Source organism: Rhinoraja longicauda, chromosome 25 (genome assembly GCF_053455715.1).
Source record: "Rhinoraja longicauda isolate Sanriku21f chromosome 25, sRhiLon1.1, whole genome shotgun sequence".
Classification (NCBI taxonomy): domain Eukaryota; kingdom Metazoa; phylum Chordata; class Chondrichthyes; order Rajiformes; family Arhynchobatidae; genus Rhinoraja; species Rhinoraja longicauda.
Genome location: NC_135977.1, coordinates 1,248,681 through 1,265,190, shown reverse-complemented (window position 1 = coordinate 1,265,190; position 16,510 = coordinate 1,248,681). Strand labels below are relative to the sequence as shown.

The window sequence follows — 16,510 nt, the reverse complement described above, 5'->3', positions numbered from 1 at the left end:
TCTGGCTGAAGAAATTCCTCCTCATCTCCTTCCTAAAGGAACGTCCTTTAATTCTGAGGCTGTGCCCTCTGGTCCTAGACTCTCCCACTAGTGGAAACATCCTCTCCACACCCACTCTATCCAGGCCTTTCATTATTTGATAGATGTATCCGATGAACACAGACAGTTCAGATCCGCCCTGGCCATATCATATCTGAGTTATTATTTATTAATGGCAGCACTATAACCCAGTACTGTCCACCCACCTATCTCCACCCCCACCCCTGTAACAGTGCCTGTGAGTGATGTCAGGCCGAGAGAGTGCTGGCCAGGACCTGATGTTGTTTGATTCAGTGCCCTATCACACAGGACTAGGGTTGCCAACTGTCCCGTATTAGCCGGGACATCCCGTATTTTGGGCTAAATTAGTTTGTCCCGTAAGGGACCGCCCTTGTCCCGTGTTAGTAGGGTTGCCAACTTCCTCACTCCCAAATACAGGACAAAGGGTGACGTCACCGCCCCGCGCCCCACGTGACCTCACCCAGCCAGTGGCCACGTGCTCCCGCTCCACCAATGGAGAACGTACAAACTCCGTACAGACAGCACCCGTAGTCCTGATGGAACCCGGGTCTCTGTCGCTGTGAGGCAGCAGCACTACCCACTGCACCACCGTGCCGACCGATAATACAATCGGTCAGCAGTAGAGTTGCTGCCTCGCAGCGCCAGAGACCAAGGTTTGTACGTTCGCCCCGTGACCTGCGTGGGTTTTCTCCGAGATCTTTGGTTTCCTCCCACACTCCAAAGACGTGCAGGTTTGTAGGTTAATTGGCTTGGTATAAGTGTAAATTGTCCCCTAGTGTGTGTAGGGTAGTGTCAATATGCAGGGATCGCTGGTCGGCACGGACTCGGTGGGCCGAAGGGCCTGTTTCTGCCCTGTATCTCTAAACTAATAAACAAAACAGCATTTAAAAGACATTTGGACAGGTACATGGATAGGACAGCTTCAGAGGGACATGGGCCAACATGGGCAGGTGGGACTCGTGTAGATGGGGCATGTTGGTCGGCATGGGCAGGTTGGGCCGAAGGGCCTGTTTCCTTGCTGTGTGACTGAGACTCTCAGTGGCTGAAGGAGAGCAGCCAGGAATTAACTCTGCAATTTCTTCAATTACCAGAGTTGTTAATTAAGTTAAGTGGGTAATTATGCTTCGGAATATTTGAACTGTCAGCGGGATAATGTTCTCAGTAATCATCAGGGGACTATCAGGTAGGTAGCGTCCAACTCACAAACGCTGACTCAGTGCCGAGCAGCCCTCGGGACCCTCAGTAATCATCAGGGGACTCGGATAAGCAACGTCCAACTCACAAACGCTGACTCAGTGCCGAGCAGCCCTCGGGACCCTCAGTAATCATCAGGGGACTATCAGGTAGGTAGCGTCCAACTCACAAACGCTGACACAGTGCAGAGCAGCCCTCGGGACCCTCAGTAATCATCAGGGGACTATCAGGTAGGTAGCATCCAACTCACAAACGCTGACTCAGCGACGGGCAGCCCTCGGGACCCTCGGTAAGCCGCAAACTCACTGTGATCATTCCCCTCGAGATTTACAATGCAAGACCCAACGCGGAAACAGGCCCTTCGGCCCACCGAGTCCGCGGCGTCCAGCGATCCCCACACACTAACACGATCCTACACACACTAGGGACAAATTACACTTATACCAAGCCAATTAACCTACAAACCTGCGTGTCTTTGGAGTGTGGGAGGAAACCGGAGCACCCCGGAGAAAACCCACGCGGGTCACGGGGAGAACGTGCAAACTCCACACAGACAGCACCTTAGGTCAGGATCGAACTCGTGTCTCTGGCGCCGTGGGACAGCAGCTCTACCCGCTGCGCCACCGTGCTGTGAACTGCCGTCTGAGAGTGAAAACTAGTCCTCATTCAAAGAACCTGTAAAATGGATTTTAAAATATCCTGGATTTCATCGCCGTTATCGTTTCCCCATCTCAGTCCAGATCAGCAGGTTGGTGCACAGCCCAGAGCTAGTTCACAAGTTCACAACTTATAGGAGCAGAATTAGGCCATTCGGCCCATCGAGTCCACTCCACCATTCAATCATGGCTGATCTATCTCTCCCTCCTAATCCCACTCTCCTGCCTTCTCCCCATAACCCCTGACACCCGCACTGATCAAGAATTTGTCTATCTCTGCCTTAAACACATCCACTGACTTGTGGCCTCCACAGCCGTCTGTGGCAATGAGTTCCACAGATTCACCACCCTCTGACTAAAGAAGTTCCTCCTCACCTCCTTTCTAAAAGAGCGCCCTTTAATTCTGAGGCTGTGACCTCTGGTCCTAGACTCTCCCACCAGTGGAAACATGCTTTCCACATCCACTCTATCCAGGCCTTTCATTATTCTAGGGTACCAGCCAGGGTACTGTCCGATTCACCTCGACCGCATTGCGGACATTGGACTTTGTGGAACTGATGCGCTACAATGCTGAGAACTATATTCTGCACTCTGTATCTTCCCCTCTGCTCCACTTATTGTACGAGTTTGACCTGATTGTATTGATGTACGGTATTCTCTGATCTGTTTGGATAGCAAGCTGTTCACTGTACCTCGGTACACGTGACAATAACAAACATAAACCGAAAACATGGACAATGCTGGCAGTCCCACCCCAGCCATTCCTCCTCGTCCATCTCCCCGCTCCCATCCGGCAGAAGGTACAGAAGCTTGAAAGCGCGCACCACCAGACTCAGCAACAGCTTCCTCCCCACTCTTGAATGGACCTCTCATACACTAGGGTCGAATTCCTGATCTTCCAGTCTACCTCGTTGCGCCCCTTGCCCTTTTTTTTTAGACCTGCACTTTCGCTGTAGTTGCAACGGTCTGTTTATTTTCTCCTTTGCATTACCCCCGGTACTCAGCGGCAGTGTGACCTGCCTGAATACCGCACAAAAACACAATAGCTCACTGTACCTTGGAACGGCTCAGTTTAGTCTACGGCCACGTGTACCCGAGGTACAGTGAAAAGCTTGTGGTGCATGCTAACCAGTCAGCAGAGAGTCAATACATGATTACAACCGAGCAGTCCACAGTGTACAGATGCACGATAAGGGAATAACGTTTAGTGCAAGGTAAAGCCGGCAAAGTCCGATCAAGGATAGTCCGAGGGTCACCAATGAGGTAGATGGTAGTTCAGCACCGCTCTCTGGTTTAAATATGTACTCAAATCCCACTGATCATAAGAGCATTAGGGATAGGAGTAGAATTAGGCCATTCGGCCCAGCAAGTCTACGGCGTCCAGCGATCCCCACACACTAACACGATCCTACACACACTAGGGACAAATGACACTTATACCAAGCCAATTAACCTACAAACCTGCGTGTCTTTGGAGTGTGGGAGGAAACCGGAGCACCCGGAGAAAACCCACGCGGGTCACGGGGAGAACGTGCAAACTCCACACAGACAGCACCTTAGGTCAGGATCGAACTCGTGTCTCTGGCGCCGTGGGACAGCAGCTCTACCCGCTGAGCCACCGTGCTGTGAACTGCCGTCTGAGAGTGAAAACTAGTCCTCATTCAAAGAGCCTGTAAAATGGATTTTAAAATATCCTGGATTTCATCGCCGTTATCGTTTCCTCATCTCAGTCCAGATCAGCAGGTTGGTGCACAGCCCAGAGCTAGTTCACAAGTTCACAACTTATAGGAGCAGAATTAGGCCATTCGGCCCATCGAGTCTACTCCACCATTCAATCATGGCTGATCTATCTCTCCCTCCTAATCCCACTCTCCTGCCTTCTCCCCATAACTCCTGACACCCGCACTGATCAAGAATTTGTCTATCTCTGCCTTAAAAATATCCACTGACTTGTGGCCTCCACAGCCGTCTGTGGCAATGAGTTCCACAGATTCACCACCCTCTGACTAAAGAAGTTCCTCCTCACCTCCTTTCTAAAAGAGCGCCCTTTAATTCTGAGGCTGTGACCTCTGGTCCTAGACTCTCCCACCAGTGGAAACATGCTTTCCACATCCACTCTATCCAGGCCTTTCATTATTCTAGGGTACCAGCCAGGGTACTGTCCGATTCACCTCTACCCCATTGCGGACATTGGACTTTGTCTGTGGAACTGATGCGCTACAATGCTGAGATCTATATTCTGCACTCTGTATCTTCCCCTCTGCTCCACTTATTGTACGAGTTTGACCTGATTGTATTGATGTACGGTATTATCTGATCTGTTTGGATAGCAAGCTGTTCACTGTACCTCGGTACACGTGACAATAACAAACATAAACCGAAAACATGGACAATGCTGGCAGTCCCACCCCGGCCATTCCTCCTCCTCCCTCTCCCCGCTCCCATCCGGCAGAAGGTACAGAAGCTTGAAATCGCGCACCACCAGACTCAGCAACAGCTTCCTCCCCACTCTTGAATGGACCTCTCATACACTAGGGTCGAATTCCTGATCTTCCAGTCTACCTCGTTGCGCCCCTTGCCCTTTTTTTTTTAGACCTGCACTTTCGCTGTAGTTGCAACGGTCTGTTTATTTTCTCCTTTGCATTACCCCCGGTACTCAGCGGCAGTGTGACCTGCCTGAATACCACACAAAAACACAATAGCTCACTGTACCTTGGAACGGCTCAGTTTAGTCTACGGCCACGTGTACCCGAGGTACAGTGAAAAGCTTGTGGTGCATGCTAACCAGTCAGCAGAGAGTCAATACATGTTTACAACCGAGCAGTCCACAGTGTACAGATGCACGATAAGGGAATAACGTTTAGTGCAAGGTAAAGCCGGCAAAGTCCGATCAAGGATAGTCCGAGGGTCACCAATGAGGTAGATGGTAGTTCAGCACCGCTCTCTGGTTTAAATATGTACTCAAATCCCACTGATCATAAGAGCATTAGGGATAGGAGTAGAATTAGGCCATTCGGCCCAGCAAGTCTACGGCGTCCAGCGATCCCCACACACTAACACGATCCTACACACACTAGGGACAAATGACACTTATACCAAGCCAATTAACCTACAAACCTGCGTGTCTTTGGAGTGTGGGAGGAAACCGGAGCACCCGGAGAAAACCCACGCGGGTCACGGGGAGAACGTGCAAACTCCACACAGACAGCACCTTAGGTCAGGATCGAACTCGTGTCTCTGGCGCCGTGGGACAGCAGCTCTACCCGCTGCGCCACCGTGCTGTGAACTGCCGTCTGAGAGTGAAAACTAGTCCTCATTCAAAGAGCCTGTAAAATGGATTTTAAAATATCCTGGATTTCATCGCCGTTATCGTTTCCTCATCTCAGTCCAGATCAGCAGGTTGGTGCACAGCCCAGAGCTAGTTCACAAGTTCACAACTTATAGGAGCAGAATTAGGCCATTCGGCCCATCGAGTCTACTCCACCATTCAATCATGGCTGATCTATCTCTCCCTCCTAATCCCACTCTCCTGCCTTCTCCCCATAACCCCTGACACCCGCACTGATCAAGAATTTGTCTATCTCTGCCTTAAAAATATCCACTGACTTGTGGCCTCCACAGCCGTCTGTGGCAATGAGTTCCACAGATTCACCACCCTCTGACTAAAGAAGTTCCTCCTCACCTCCTTTCTAAAAGAGCGCCCTTTAATTCTGAGGCTGTGACCTCTGGTCCTAGACTCTCCCACCAGTGGAAACATGCTTTCCACATCCACTCTATCCAGGCCTTTCATTATTCTAGGGTACCAGCCAGGGCACTGTCCGATTCACCTCTACCCCATTGCGGACATTGGACTTTGTCTATGGAACTGATGCGCTACAATGCTGAGATCTATATTCTGCACTCTGTATCTTCCCCTCTGCTCCACTTATTGTACGAGTTTGACCTGATTGTATTGATGTACGGTATTATCTGATCTGTTTGGATAGCAAGCTGTTCACTGTACCTCGGTACACGTGACAATAACAAACATAAACCGAAAACATGGACAATGCTGGCAGTCCCACCCCGGCCATTCCTCCTCGTCCCTCTCCCCGCTCCCATCCGGCAGAAGGTACAGAAGCTTGAAAGCGCGCACCACCAGACTCAGCAACAGCTTCCTCCCCACTCTTGAATGGACCTCTCATACACTAGGGTCGAATTCCTGATCTTCCAGTCTACCTCGTTGCGCCCCTTGCCCTTTTTTTTTAGACCTGCACTTTCGCTGTAGTTGCAACGGTCTGTTTATTTTCTCCTTTGCATTACCCCCGGTACTCAGCGGCAGTGTGACCTGCCTGAATACCACACAAAAACACAATAGCTCACTGTACCTTGGAACGGCTCAGTTTAGTCTACGGCCACGTGTACCCGAGGTACAGTGAAAAGCTTGTGGTGCATGCTAACCAGTCAGCAGAGAGTCAATACATGATTACAACCGAGCAGTCCACAGTGTACAGATGCACGATAAGGGAATAACGTTTAGTGCAAGGTAAAGCCGGCAAAGTCCGATCAAGGATAGTCCGAGGGTCACCAATGAGGTAGATGGTAGTTCAGCACCGCTCTCTGGTTTAAATATGTACTCAAATCCCACTGATCATAAGAGCATTAGGGATAGGAGTAGAATTAGGCCATTCGGCCCAGCAAGTCTACGGCGTCCAGCGATCCCCACACACTAACACGATCCTACACACACTAGGGACAAATGACACTTATACCAAGCCAATTAACCTACAAACCTGCGTGTCTTTGGAGTGTGGGAGGAAACCGGAGCACCCGGAGAAAACCCACGCGGGTCACGGGGAGAACGTGCAAACTCCACACAGACAGCACCTTAGGTCAGGATCGAACTCGTGTCTCTGGCGCCGTGGGACAGCAGCTCTACCCGCTGCGCCACCGTGCTGTGAACTGCCGTCTGAGAGTGAAAACTAGTCCTCATTCAAAGAGCCTGTAAAATGGATTTTAAAATATCCTGGATTTCATCGCCGTTATCGTTTCCCCATCTCAGTCCAGATCAGCAGGTTGGTGCACAGCCCAGAGCTAGTTCACAAGTTCACAACTTATAGGAGCAGAATTAGGCCATTCGGCCCATCGAGTCTACTCCACCATTCAATCATGGCTGATCTATCTCTCCCTCCTAATCCCACTCTCCTGCCTTCTCCCCATAACCCCTGACACCCGCACTGATCAAGAATTTGTCTATCTCTGCCTTAAAAATATCCACTGACTTGTGGCCTCCACAGCCGTCTGTGGCAATGAGTTCCACAGATTCACCACCATCTGACTAAAGAAGTTCCTCCTCACCTCCTTTCTAAAAGAGCGCCCTTTAATTCTGAGGCTGTGACCTCTGGTCCTAGACTCTCCCACCAGTGGAAACATGCTTTCCACATCCACTCTATCCAGGCCTTTCATTATTCTAGGGTACCAGCCAGGGCACTGTCCGATTCACCTCTACCCCATTGCGGACATTGGACTTTGTCTGTGGAACTGATGCGCTACAATGCTGAGATCTATATTCTGCACTCTGTATCTTCCCCTCTGCTCCACTTATTGTACGAGTTTGACCTGATTGTATTGATGTACGGTATTATCTGATCTGTTTGGATAGCAAGCTGTTCACTGTACCTCGGTACACGTGACAATAACAAACATAAACCGAAAACATGGACAATGCTGGCAGTCCCACCCCAGCCATTCCTCCTCCTCCCTCTCCCCGCTCCCATCCGGCAGAAGGTACAGAAGCTTGAAAGCGCGCACCACCAGACTCAGCAACAGCTTCCTCCCCACTCTTGAATGGACCTCTCATACACTAGGGTCGAATTCCTGATCTTCCAGTCTACCTCGTTGCGCCCCTTGCCCTTTTTTTTTTAGACCTGCACTTTCGCTGTAGTTGCAACGGTCTGTTTATTTTCTCCTTTGCATTACCCCCGGTACTCAGCGGCAGTGTGACCTGCCTGAATACCACACAAAAACACAATAGCTCACTGTACCTTGGAACGGCTCAGTTTAGTCTACGGCCACGTGTACCCGAGGTACAGTGAAAAGCCTTTGGTGCATGCTAACCAGTCAGCAGAAAGACAACACATGATTACAACCGAGCAGTCCACAGTGTACAGATGCACGATAAGGGAATAACGTTTAGTGCAAGGTAAAGCTGGCAAAGTCCGATCAAGGATAGTCCGAGGGTCACCAATGAGGTAGATGGTAGTTCAGCACCGCTCTCTGGTTTAAATATGTACTCAAATCCCACTGATCATAAGAGCATTAGGGATAGGAGTAGAATTAGGCCATTCGGCCCAGCAAGTCTACACCGCCATGCAAGAGTCCAGAAGTTTTATTGTCATGTGTCCCAGATAGAACAATTAAATACTTACTTGCTGCAGAATGTGGAAACGTAGACAATCATGGCTGATCTATCTCTCCCCCCCTAACCCCATTCACCTGCCTTCTCCCCATAACCCCTGACACCCGCACTGATCAACAATCTATCTATCTCTGCCTTAAACATATCCACCGACTTGTGGCCTCCACAGCCGTCTGTGGCAACGAATCCCACAGATTCACCACCCTCTGACTGAAGATCACACCTCCTGCATCATCTGCAGACATCAGGAAACCCTGGAGTCTCACAGCACGGAAGCAGGCCATTCCAGAGGGGAGGGGAGGGGAGGGGAGGGGAGGGGAGGGGAGGGGAAGGGAGGGGAGGGGAGGGGAGGGGAGGGGTGGGGAGGGGAGGGGAGGGGAGGGGAGGGGAGGGGAGAGTGTACATTGAGAGTGCATGATAAAGGAAGCAACAGCGAACCACTGACACGTACACACACACACACACACACACACACACGTACACACACACACACACGTACACACACACACACACACGCGTACACACACACACACACACACGTACACACGTACACACACACACACGTACACACACACACACACACACACACACACACGTACACACGTACACACACACGTACACACACACACACACACACACACACACACACACACACACACACAGAGACAGAGAGGATCTGTTCAAAATGATCCAAAAACTACTGTCTTTAATCAGTTTGATGTGCTTACAGATTAAAACAGACACTGGCAGATTAATGAGCGAGCTCTTTAATCCCCCTGATAGGAGATCATGGTCTTGTGATGGAATTATTTTAAAGAAAAATGATTTGTGGCATTGCCACTTGTCAGTGAGAGGGAGTGCCGGTAGATGATGGAATATCACGACTGTGTGAATGTAACTCCCCACCCCCATCACTCTCCCACCCCCCTCGCTGTCCCCCCCCCCCCCCCCCCCCAATACTACCCCTTACCCACACGCCAGGATCAAATACTTCATCCTCAATATTGATGGTCTCCCAGTATCCACCTCACCTCACATCCGGAATCTTGGAATCATCTTTGATCAAACCCTCTCCTTCGACAAACACATCAAACACATCACAAAGACAGCCTTCTTCCACCTCAAAAACATTGCCCGTCTCCGTCCATCCCTCTCCTCCACAGCTACAGAAACCCTCATCCACACCTTCATCACCTCCCGTCTGGACTACTGCAACAGCCTCCTCTATGGTTCACCCTCAAAAATCATCAGTAAACTTCAATACATTCAAAACTAGGCTGCCCGTCTACTCACCCACTCCCCGATCCGTGACCATATCACCCGCGTCCTTTACAAGCTCCACTGGCTCCCCATCCCCCAGAGAATCCAGTACAAAATCCTCCTCATGACCTACAAAGCCCTCCATAACCTGGCCCCATCCTACCTGACCGACCTCCTCCACAGGCACACTCCCACCTGCACCCTCCGCTCTGCTGCTGCCAATCTCCTATCCCCCCACATCCGGACCAAACTCAGATCCTGGGGGGACAGGGCTTTCTCCATCGCTGCTCCCACCCTCTGGAACTCACTACCCCAAACCGTCAGAGACTCCTCCTCACTCACCACATTCAAAACATCACTGAAGTCTCACCTGTTCAGTACTGCCTTCAACCACTGACCGTCACCTCACCTTCTGTCTCCTTTCTCTGTTCGTTTACTTATTTATCTATTTATTCACTTCTCTATGTTCTAGAAATCCCTGTAAAGCGTCTTTGAGTGTTTGAAAAGCGCTATATAAATGTAATGCATTATTATTATTATTAAATATACAGAGACCCATCGACCAACAAGTGTTTGGGAAGTGGGAGGAAACCGGTGAACCCAGAGGAAACCCACACGGTCTCCAGAGATGCTGCCTGACCCGCTGAGTTACTCCAGCACTGTGAAACGTCACCTATCCATGTTCTCCACAGATGCTGCCTGACCCACTGAGTTACTCCAGCACTCTGTGTCTATCTTCTCTCCGATCCCTGCTCTCTGTTCCTGATGACCGCACAATCTCCTCACAAATCACTCCTGGCTTTCTAAGGGAGAGCGTGCAATGGGAGGAACGGCAAGGGAAGGATTCTGGGCTTTAATGATCAGGCCAGATGTTCTCCACATTACAGACCGTGCCTGCCTGGCCCGCTGGACAAAGTCACTGGATTACAGTAACATAGAAACATAGACAACAGGTGCAGGAGGAGGCCATTCAGCCCTTCCAACCAGCACCGCCGTTCAACATGATCATGGCTGATCATTCACAATCAGTTCCCCGTTCCTGCTTTCTCCCCATATCCCTTGATTCCGTTAGCCCAAAGAGCTAAATCTAACTCTCTCTTGAAAACATCCAGTGAATCGGCCTCCACTGCCCTCTGTGGCAGAGAATCCCACAGATCCACAACTGCTCTAGTCTGTGACATCTCCATCCTGGGGTGAAGGTTGTGACTGTCTACCCTGTCTACGCCGCTCAGAATTTTATATACTTCTATCAGGTCTCCCCTCAACCTCTGGCCCTTCAGAGAAAACAATCCCAGTCTGTCCACCCTCTTCCTGTAGCTGAAACTCTCTAGTCCAGCCTCCTCTGCATCCTCTCCCTGTAGCTGAGACACTCTAATCCAGGCAGCATTGTTGTAAACCTCCTCTCCATCCTCTCCCTGTAGCTGAGACACTCTAATCCAGGCAGCATTGTTGTAAACCTCCTCTCCACCCTCTCCCTGTACATGAGACACTCTAATCCAGGCAGCATTGTTGTAAACCTCCTCTCCATCCTCTCCCTGTAGCTGAGACACTCTAATCCAGGCAGCATTGTTGTAAACCTCCTCTCCATCCTCTCCCTGTAGCTGAGACACTCTAATCCAGACAGCATTGTTGTAAACCTCCTCTCCACCCTCTCCCTGTAGCTGAGACCCTCTAATCCAGGCAGCGTTCTGGTAAACCTTAAATCATTTTATACCGCACAGTTCAGAACCTTTTTCTTTCAAGATTTGCATCCTAGTTTTGTGAAACAGCTGTTATCAGGCAACTGAACCGTCCTCTCACCAACTAGAGAGCGGTCCTGACCTCCCACCCACCTCACTGGAGACCCACAGACTATCGTTAATCGGACGACATTGCACAAAACGTTATCCCCTTTTTCCTGCATCTGCACACTGGTCACCAGTGATAGGAACAGAATCAGGCCATTCGGCCCATCAAGTCTACTCCGCCATTCAATCATGGCTGATCTATCTCTCCCTCCTAACCCCATTCTCCTGCCTTCTCCCCATAACCCCTGACACCCGCATTGACCAAGAATCGATCTGTCTCTGCCTTATTCGTAATCGTGTCTAGTCTTTCTGCTGGCTGGATAGCAAGCAACAAAAGGTGTCTTACTTTACCTGTGACAATAATCTAAACTATCGCACTGTGTAAATGCCAGACTGGTAGGCAGCTGCTGAAAGACAGGAACTAGATGGTGAGTTATTCTTAAGTCAGTCCAGGTCACCGATCTTTGGTCCCGTCTGAGGCAGGATGGTGAATGCTCTTCAGCAGACAATACCTGCCACTCCCCCCTCCCTCCCCATCGGTCCTGACTGTGGCCCGGCACCCACCAACGTTAAACCCCCTGCCCTCCCCAGTTTAGTTTACAAATACACCATGGAAACAAACCCTTCGGCCCACCAGGTCCATACTGACCATCGATCATCCATTCACTCGACCCCACGATCCCAACCACTGCCTACACACAGAGGGCCGATTATCCTGCAAACCCGCAAGTCGTTGGGGTGTGACATGCCTGTGTCCACCTATTACCTGCCACACTCTGTCCTGCCTCCTGCTTTCTTCCCCCCACTCACTGCAATCGGTCTGAAGAAGGGTCTCAACCTGAAACGTCACCTATCCATGTTCTCCACAGATGCTGCCTGACCCGCTGAGTTACTCCAGCACTCTGTGAAATGTCACCTATCCATGTTCTCCACAGATGCTGCCTGACCCGCTGAGATACTCCAGCATTTTGTGTCTACCTTTGATTTAAACCTGCATCTGCAATTCCTTCCCACACTCTGTATCTTCCCCTTCGCTCCACCTATTCTACTCGAGTTTGTACTTGATTGTATTGATCAGTGTTATCTGATCTGTTTGGATAACATGCAAAACAAACCTCTTCACGGTACAGGTGACAATAATAAACCTGAACTCGAGTCCAGTTTGAATGTGAGATAGTGTCTGTGTCTTAAACCAACAGTTAGGTTATGGTGTAGGAAGGAACTGCTGATGCTGGTTTAAACCAAGATAGACACAGAGTGCTGGAGTAACTCAGCGGGTCAGGCAGCATCTGTGGGGAACATGGCTAGGTGACGTTTCACAGAGTGCTGGAGTAACTCAGTGGGACAGGCAGCATCTGTGGAGAACATGGATAGGTGACGTTTCACAGAGTGCTGGAGTAACCCAGCGGGTCAGGCAGCATCTGTGGAGAACATGGATAGGTGACGTTTCACAGAGTGCTGGAGTAACTCAGCGGGACAGGCAGCATCTGTGGAGAGAAGGAATGGGGGACTTTTAGTGTCAAGACTACATCTTCAGGTCTGAAGAAGGGTCTCGACCCGAAACGTCTCCCATTCCTTCTCTCCAGAGATGCTGCGTGTCCCGCTGAGTTACTGCAGCGTTTTGTGTCTATCTTCTGCAGAATACAGTGGCCAGTGCTCTCTCTGGACATGCAGTGGTACAGGAACAGACCAGTGCTCTCTCTGGACATGCAGTGGTACAGGAACAGACCAGTGCTGGATGTCAGGATGAGTTGCCTTTAATCCACCGGAGTGAACATCGCAGGCCCAGTTGTCTGCCTAACATCTGTTTTCTGTTCACACAGAGCTTGCAGTGGGAAGCACACACTGCCTGCTTCCACCTGCCGTCACTAGACGGCGCAATTGAATCACAAAGTTGAAACAAAGCCGGGATTTGTTTAAAAAAGGACACAAAATGCTGGAGTGACTCAGCGGGTCAGGCAGCATCTGTGGAGAACATGGATAGGTGACGTTTCACAGAGTGCTGGAGTAACTCAGTGGGTCAGGCAGCATCTGTGGAGAACATGGATAGGTGACGTTTCACAGAGTGCTGGAGTAACTCAGCGGGTCAGGCAGCATCTGTGGAGAACATGGATAGGTGACGTTTCACAGAGTGCTGGAGTAACTCAGCGGGTCAGGCAGCATCTGTGGAGAACATGGATAGGCGACGTTACGCTGGTGAAGAAGAGTCCTGACCCATAACGTCACCTACCCAATCTGGAGGGGTGCGTTTTCACACTTCTGTACCTCTTGCCTGATGGGACTGGGGAGAAGAGGGAGTGACCGGGGTGAGACTGGCCAGTGACGATGCTGCTGGCCTTGCCGAGGCAGCGTGAGGTGTAGGTGGAGTCAGTGGAAGGGAGGTTGGTTTGTGTGATGGTCTGGGCTGCATCCACAACTCTCTGCACAACACACATGCAGGAAATACATGCAGAGTTGCACAGCATAAGGTGCATCTCACCTGTACGGGGGGGGGGTCCCTCACCTGTGTGGGATGGCCTCACCTGCATGGGGGCCCTCACCTGTATGGAGTGGCACACCTGTACAGGACGCCTCACCTGTACAAGTGCCTCACCTGTACGGGAGGGCTCACCTGTACAGGGAGCTCACCTGTACGGTGGGGCTCACCTGTACGGTGGGGCTCACTTGTACGGGGGGCACACCTGTACGGGAGGGCTCACCTGTACGGGAGGGCTCACCTGTTCAGGGGGCTCACCTGTATGGGAGGGCTCATCTGTACGGGGGTTCACCTGTATGGGGGTTCATCTGTACGGGGGCTCACCTGTACGGGGGGCTCACCTGTACGGGGGGGCTCACCTGTACGGGGGGCTCACCTGTACGGGGGGGCTCACCTGTACGGGGGTGGGCTCACCTGTACGGGGGGGCCTCACCTGTACAGGACGCCTCACCGTGGCACAGACTGCTCTGCAGCCTGTAAAGAACAGCACAACAGCCAAGGTATGCTGAGCAAGGTGTTACTAATGAGATGAATCTCGCCTTGCTGTCTGGGTTCTACACATCTGCCACAGCTGCAGACTGGACTCTCTGCCTCAGGTCAAATACTGTGGATGGATCTTCACATCTATTCGATGTCTGGCCCAACCCTTAACACATCCCCCTGAACAAGAGTCCCAGCCCAAGGCACCACCTCGCCAGACGCTGCCTGACCCCCTGAGTTCCTCCAGTACTCTGTCCTGCACAAGAATCCAGCATCTTCAGTTCATCAGGAATAGGACCAGAATTAGGCCATTCGGCCCATCAAGTCTACTCCCCCATTCAATCATGGCTGATCTATCTCTCCCTCCTAACCCCATTCTCCTGCCTTCTCCCCATAACCCCTGACACCCGCACTCATCAACAATCTATCTATCTCTGCCTTAAACATCTCCACTGACTTGTGGCCTCCACAGCCGTCAGTGGCACAGAATCCCACAGATTCACCACCCTCTGACTAAAGAAATTCACCCTCATCTCCATCCTAAAGGAACGTCCTTTAATTCTGAGGCTGTGCCCTCTGGTCCTAGACTCTCCCACTGGTGGAAACATCCTCTCCACATCCACTCTATCCAGGCCGCTCACTATTCTGTACATTTCAATGAGGTTCCCCCCTCATCCTTCTAAACTCCAGCGAGTACAGGCCCAGTGCCCACAAACGCTCATCATAGGTTAACCCACTCATTGCTGGGGTCGTTCTTGTAAACCTCCTCTGGACCCTCTCCAGAGCTAGTTCCTTGACCGTCTCTCGTCCAGAGTAACACGTAACATGTATCACCACTGAAGGGTCTCGACCCGAAACGTCACCCATTCCTTCTCTCCCGAGATGCTGCCTGTCCCGCTGAGTTGCTCCAGCATTTTGTGTTCACCACTGCCACTGTTACATGTAGGTCACAGATATAAGGAGTTGCAAGTGTTGGAATCTTGAGCAAAAAACACAAGGTGCTGGAGGAACTCAGTGGGTCAGGCAACAACTCTATAGAAAGTCTGAAGAAGGGTCTTGACCCGAAACAATAGACAATAGACAATAGGTGCAGGAGTAGGCCATTCAGCCCTTCGAGCCAGCACCGCCATTCAATGCGATCATGGCTGATCACTATCAATCAGTACCCCGTTCCTGCCTTCTCCCCATACCCCCTCACTCCGCTATCCTTAAGAGCTCTATCCAGCTCTCTCTTGAAAGCATCCAACGAACTGGCCTCCACTGCCTTCTGAGGCAGAGAATTCCACACCTTCACCACCCTCTGACTGAAAAAGTTCTTCCTCATCTCCGTTCTAAATGGCCTACCCCTTATTCTCAAACTGTGGCCCCTTGTTCTGGACTCCCCCAACATTGGGAACATGTTATCTGCCTCTAATGTGTCCAATCCCCTAATTATCTTATATGTTTCAATAAGATCCCCCCTCATCCTTCTAAATTCCAGTGTATACAAGCCCAATCGCTCCAGCCTTTCAACATACGTCGCCCATTCCTTCTCTCCTGAGGTGCTGCCTGACCCGCTGAGTTACTCCAGCATTTTGTGATACCCTAGAGAAACATTGTTCGTCTGCTGTTACACCTGATCACTACAAGTTCCCACTACCTCATTTACCAAGTAGATCGAGTGGAACGGACTCCACAACAATTTAAACTGGGAATTGGAAACATGTGATACTGACCATGACAAACCTTTACATTAATCCAGAAACTTCCTGGAAAAGCTCGTTCAAATTCACATATAATGTACCTTCTCTCGTTGTAAGCCATTAATTTCTAAATAACAATTCATTCAACAACCCAGGCTCCTTGCTCTGAGATAGACACAAAATGCTGGAGTAACTCAGGAGCATCTCTGGAGAGAAGGAATGGGTGACGTTTCAGGTCGAGACCCTTCTTCAGACCCGACCCGAAATGTCACCCATTCCTTCTCTCCCGAGATGCTGCCCGTCCCGCTGAGTTACTCCAGCATTTTGTGTCGATCGTCGGTTTAAACCGGCATCTGCAGTTCCACCGACACATTTCTAGCTCAGAGACAGTTATACAACAGCCCCATCATCTCCGACAGTGTTTAGCTGCTGGGTTCAGTCAGTGTGTAACCTCTCTCTGCACCACACCACACCCTGGGCCCCTGACAGGGACATGACCAGCCCCCGGGGAGAGGCTC

The 16,510-nt window shown here is 50.7% G+C and overlaps 1 protein-coding gene across 4 annotated transcripts in view; it reads right to left on the bottom strand.

Annotated features, from left to right (window-relative positions):
• mmp17a (matrix metallopeptidase 17a) overlaps positions 1 to 16,510 on the bottom strand; it is a 285,416-nt gene that overhangs the window by 30,196 nt on the left and 238,710 nt on the right. For 2 of the 4 annotated variants that reach the window (XM_078421407.1, XM_078421409.1), the window contains exon 1: positions 3,372 to 3,453. The exons of the other annotated variants lie outside the window; for them this stretch is intronic. The gene's annotated coding sequence lies outside the window, so the exon portion shown is untranslated. Of the gene's footprint in view, positions 1 to 3,371; positions 3,454 to 16,510 lie in introns of those variants that run through there. 4 annotated transcript variants of the gene reach the window in all.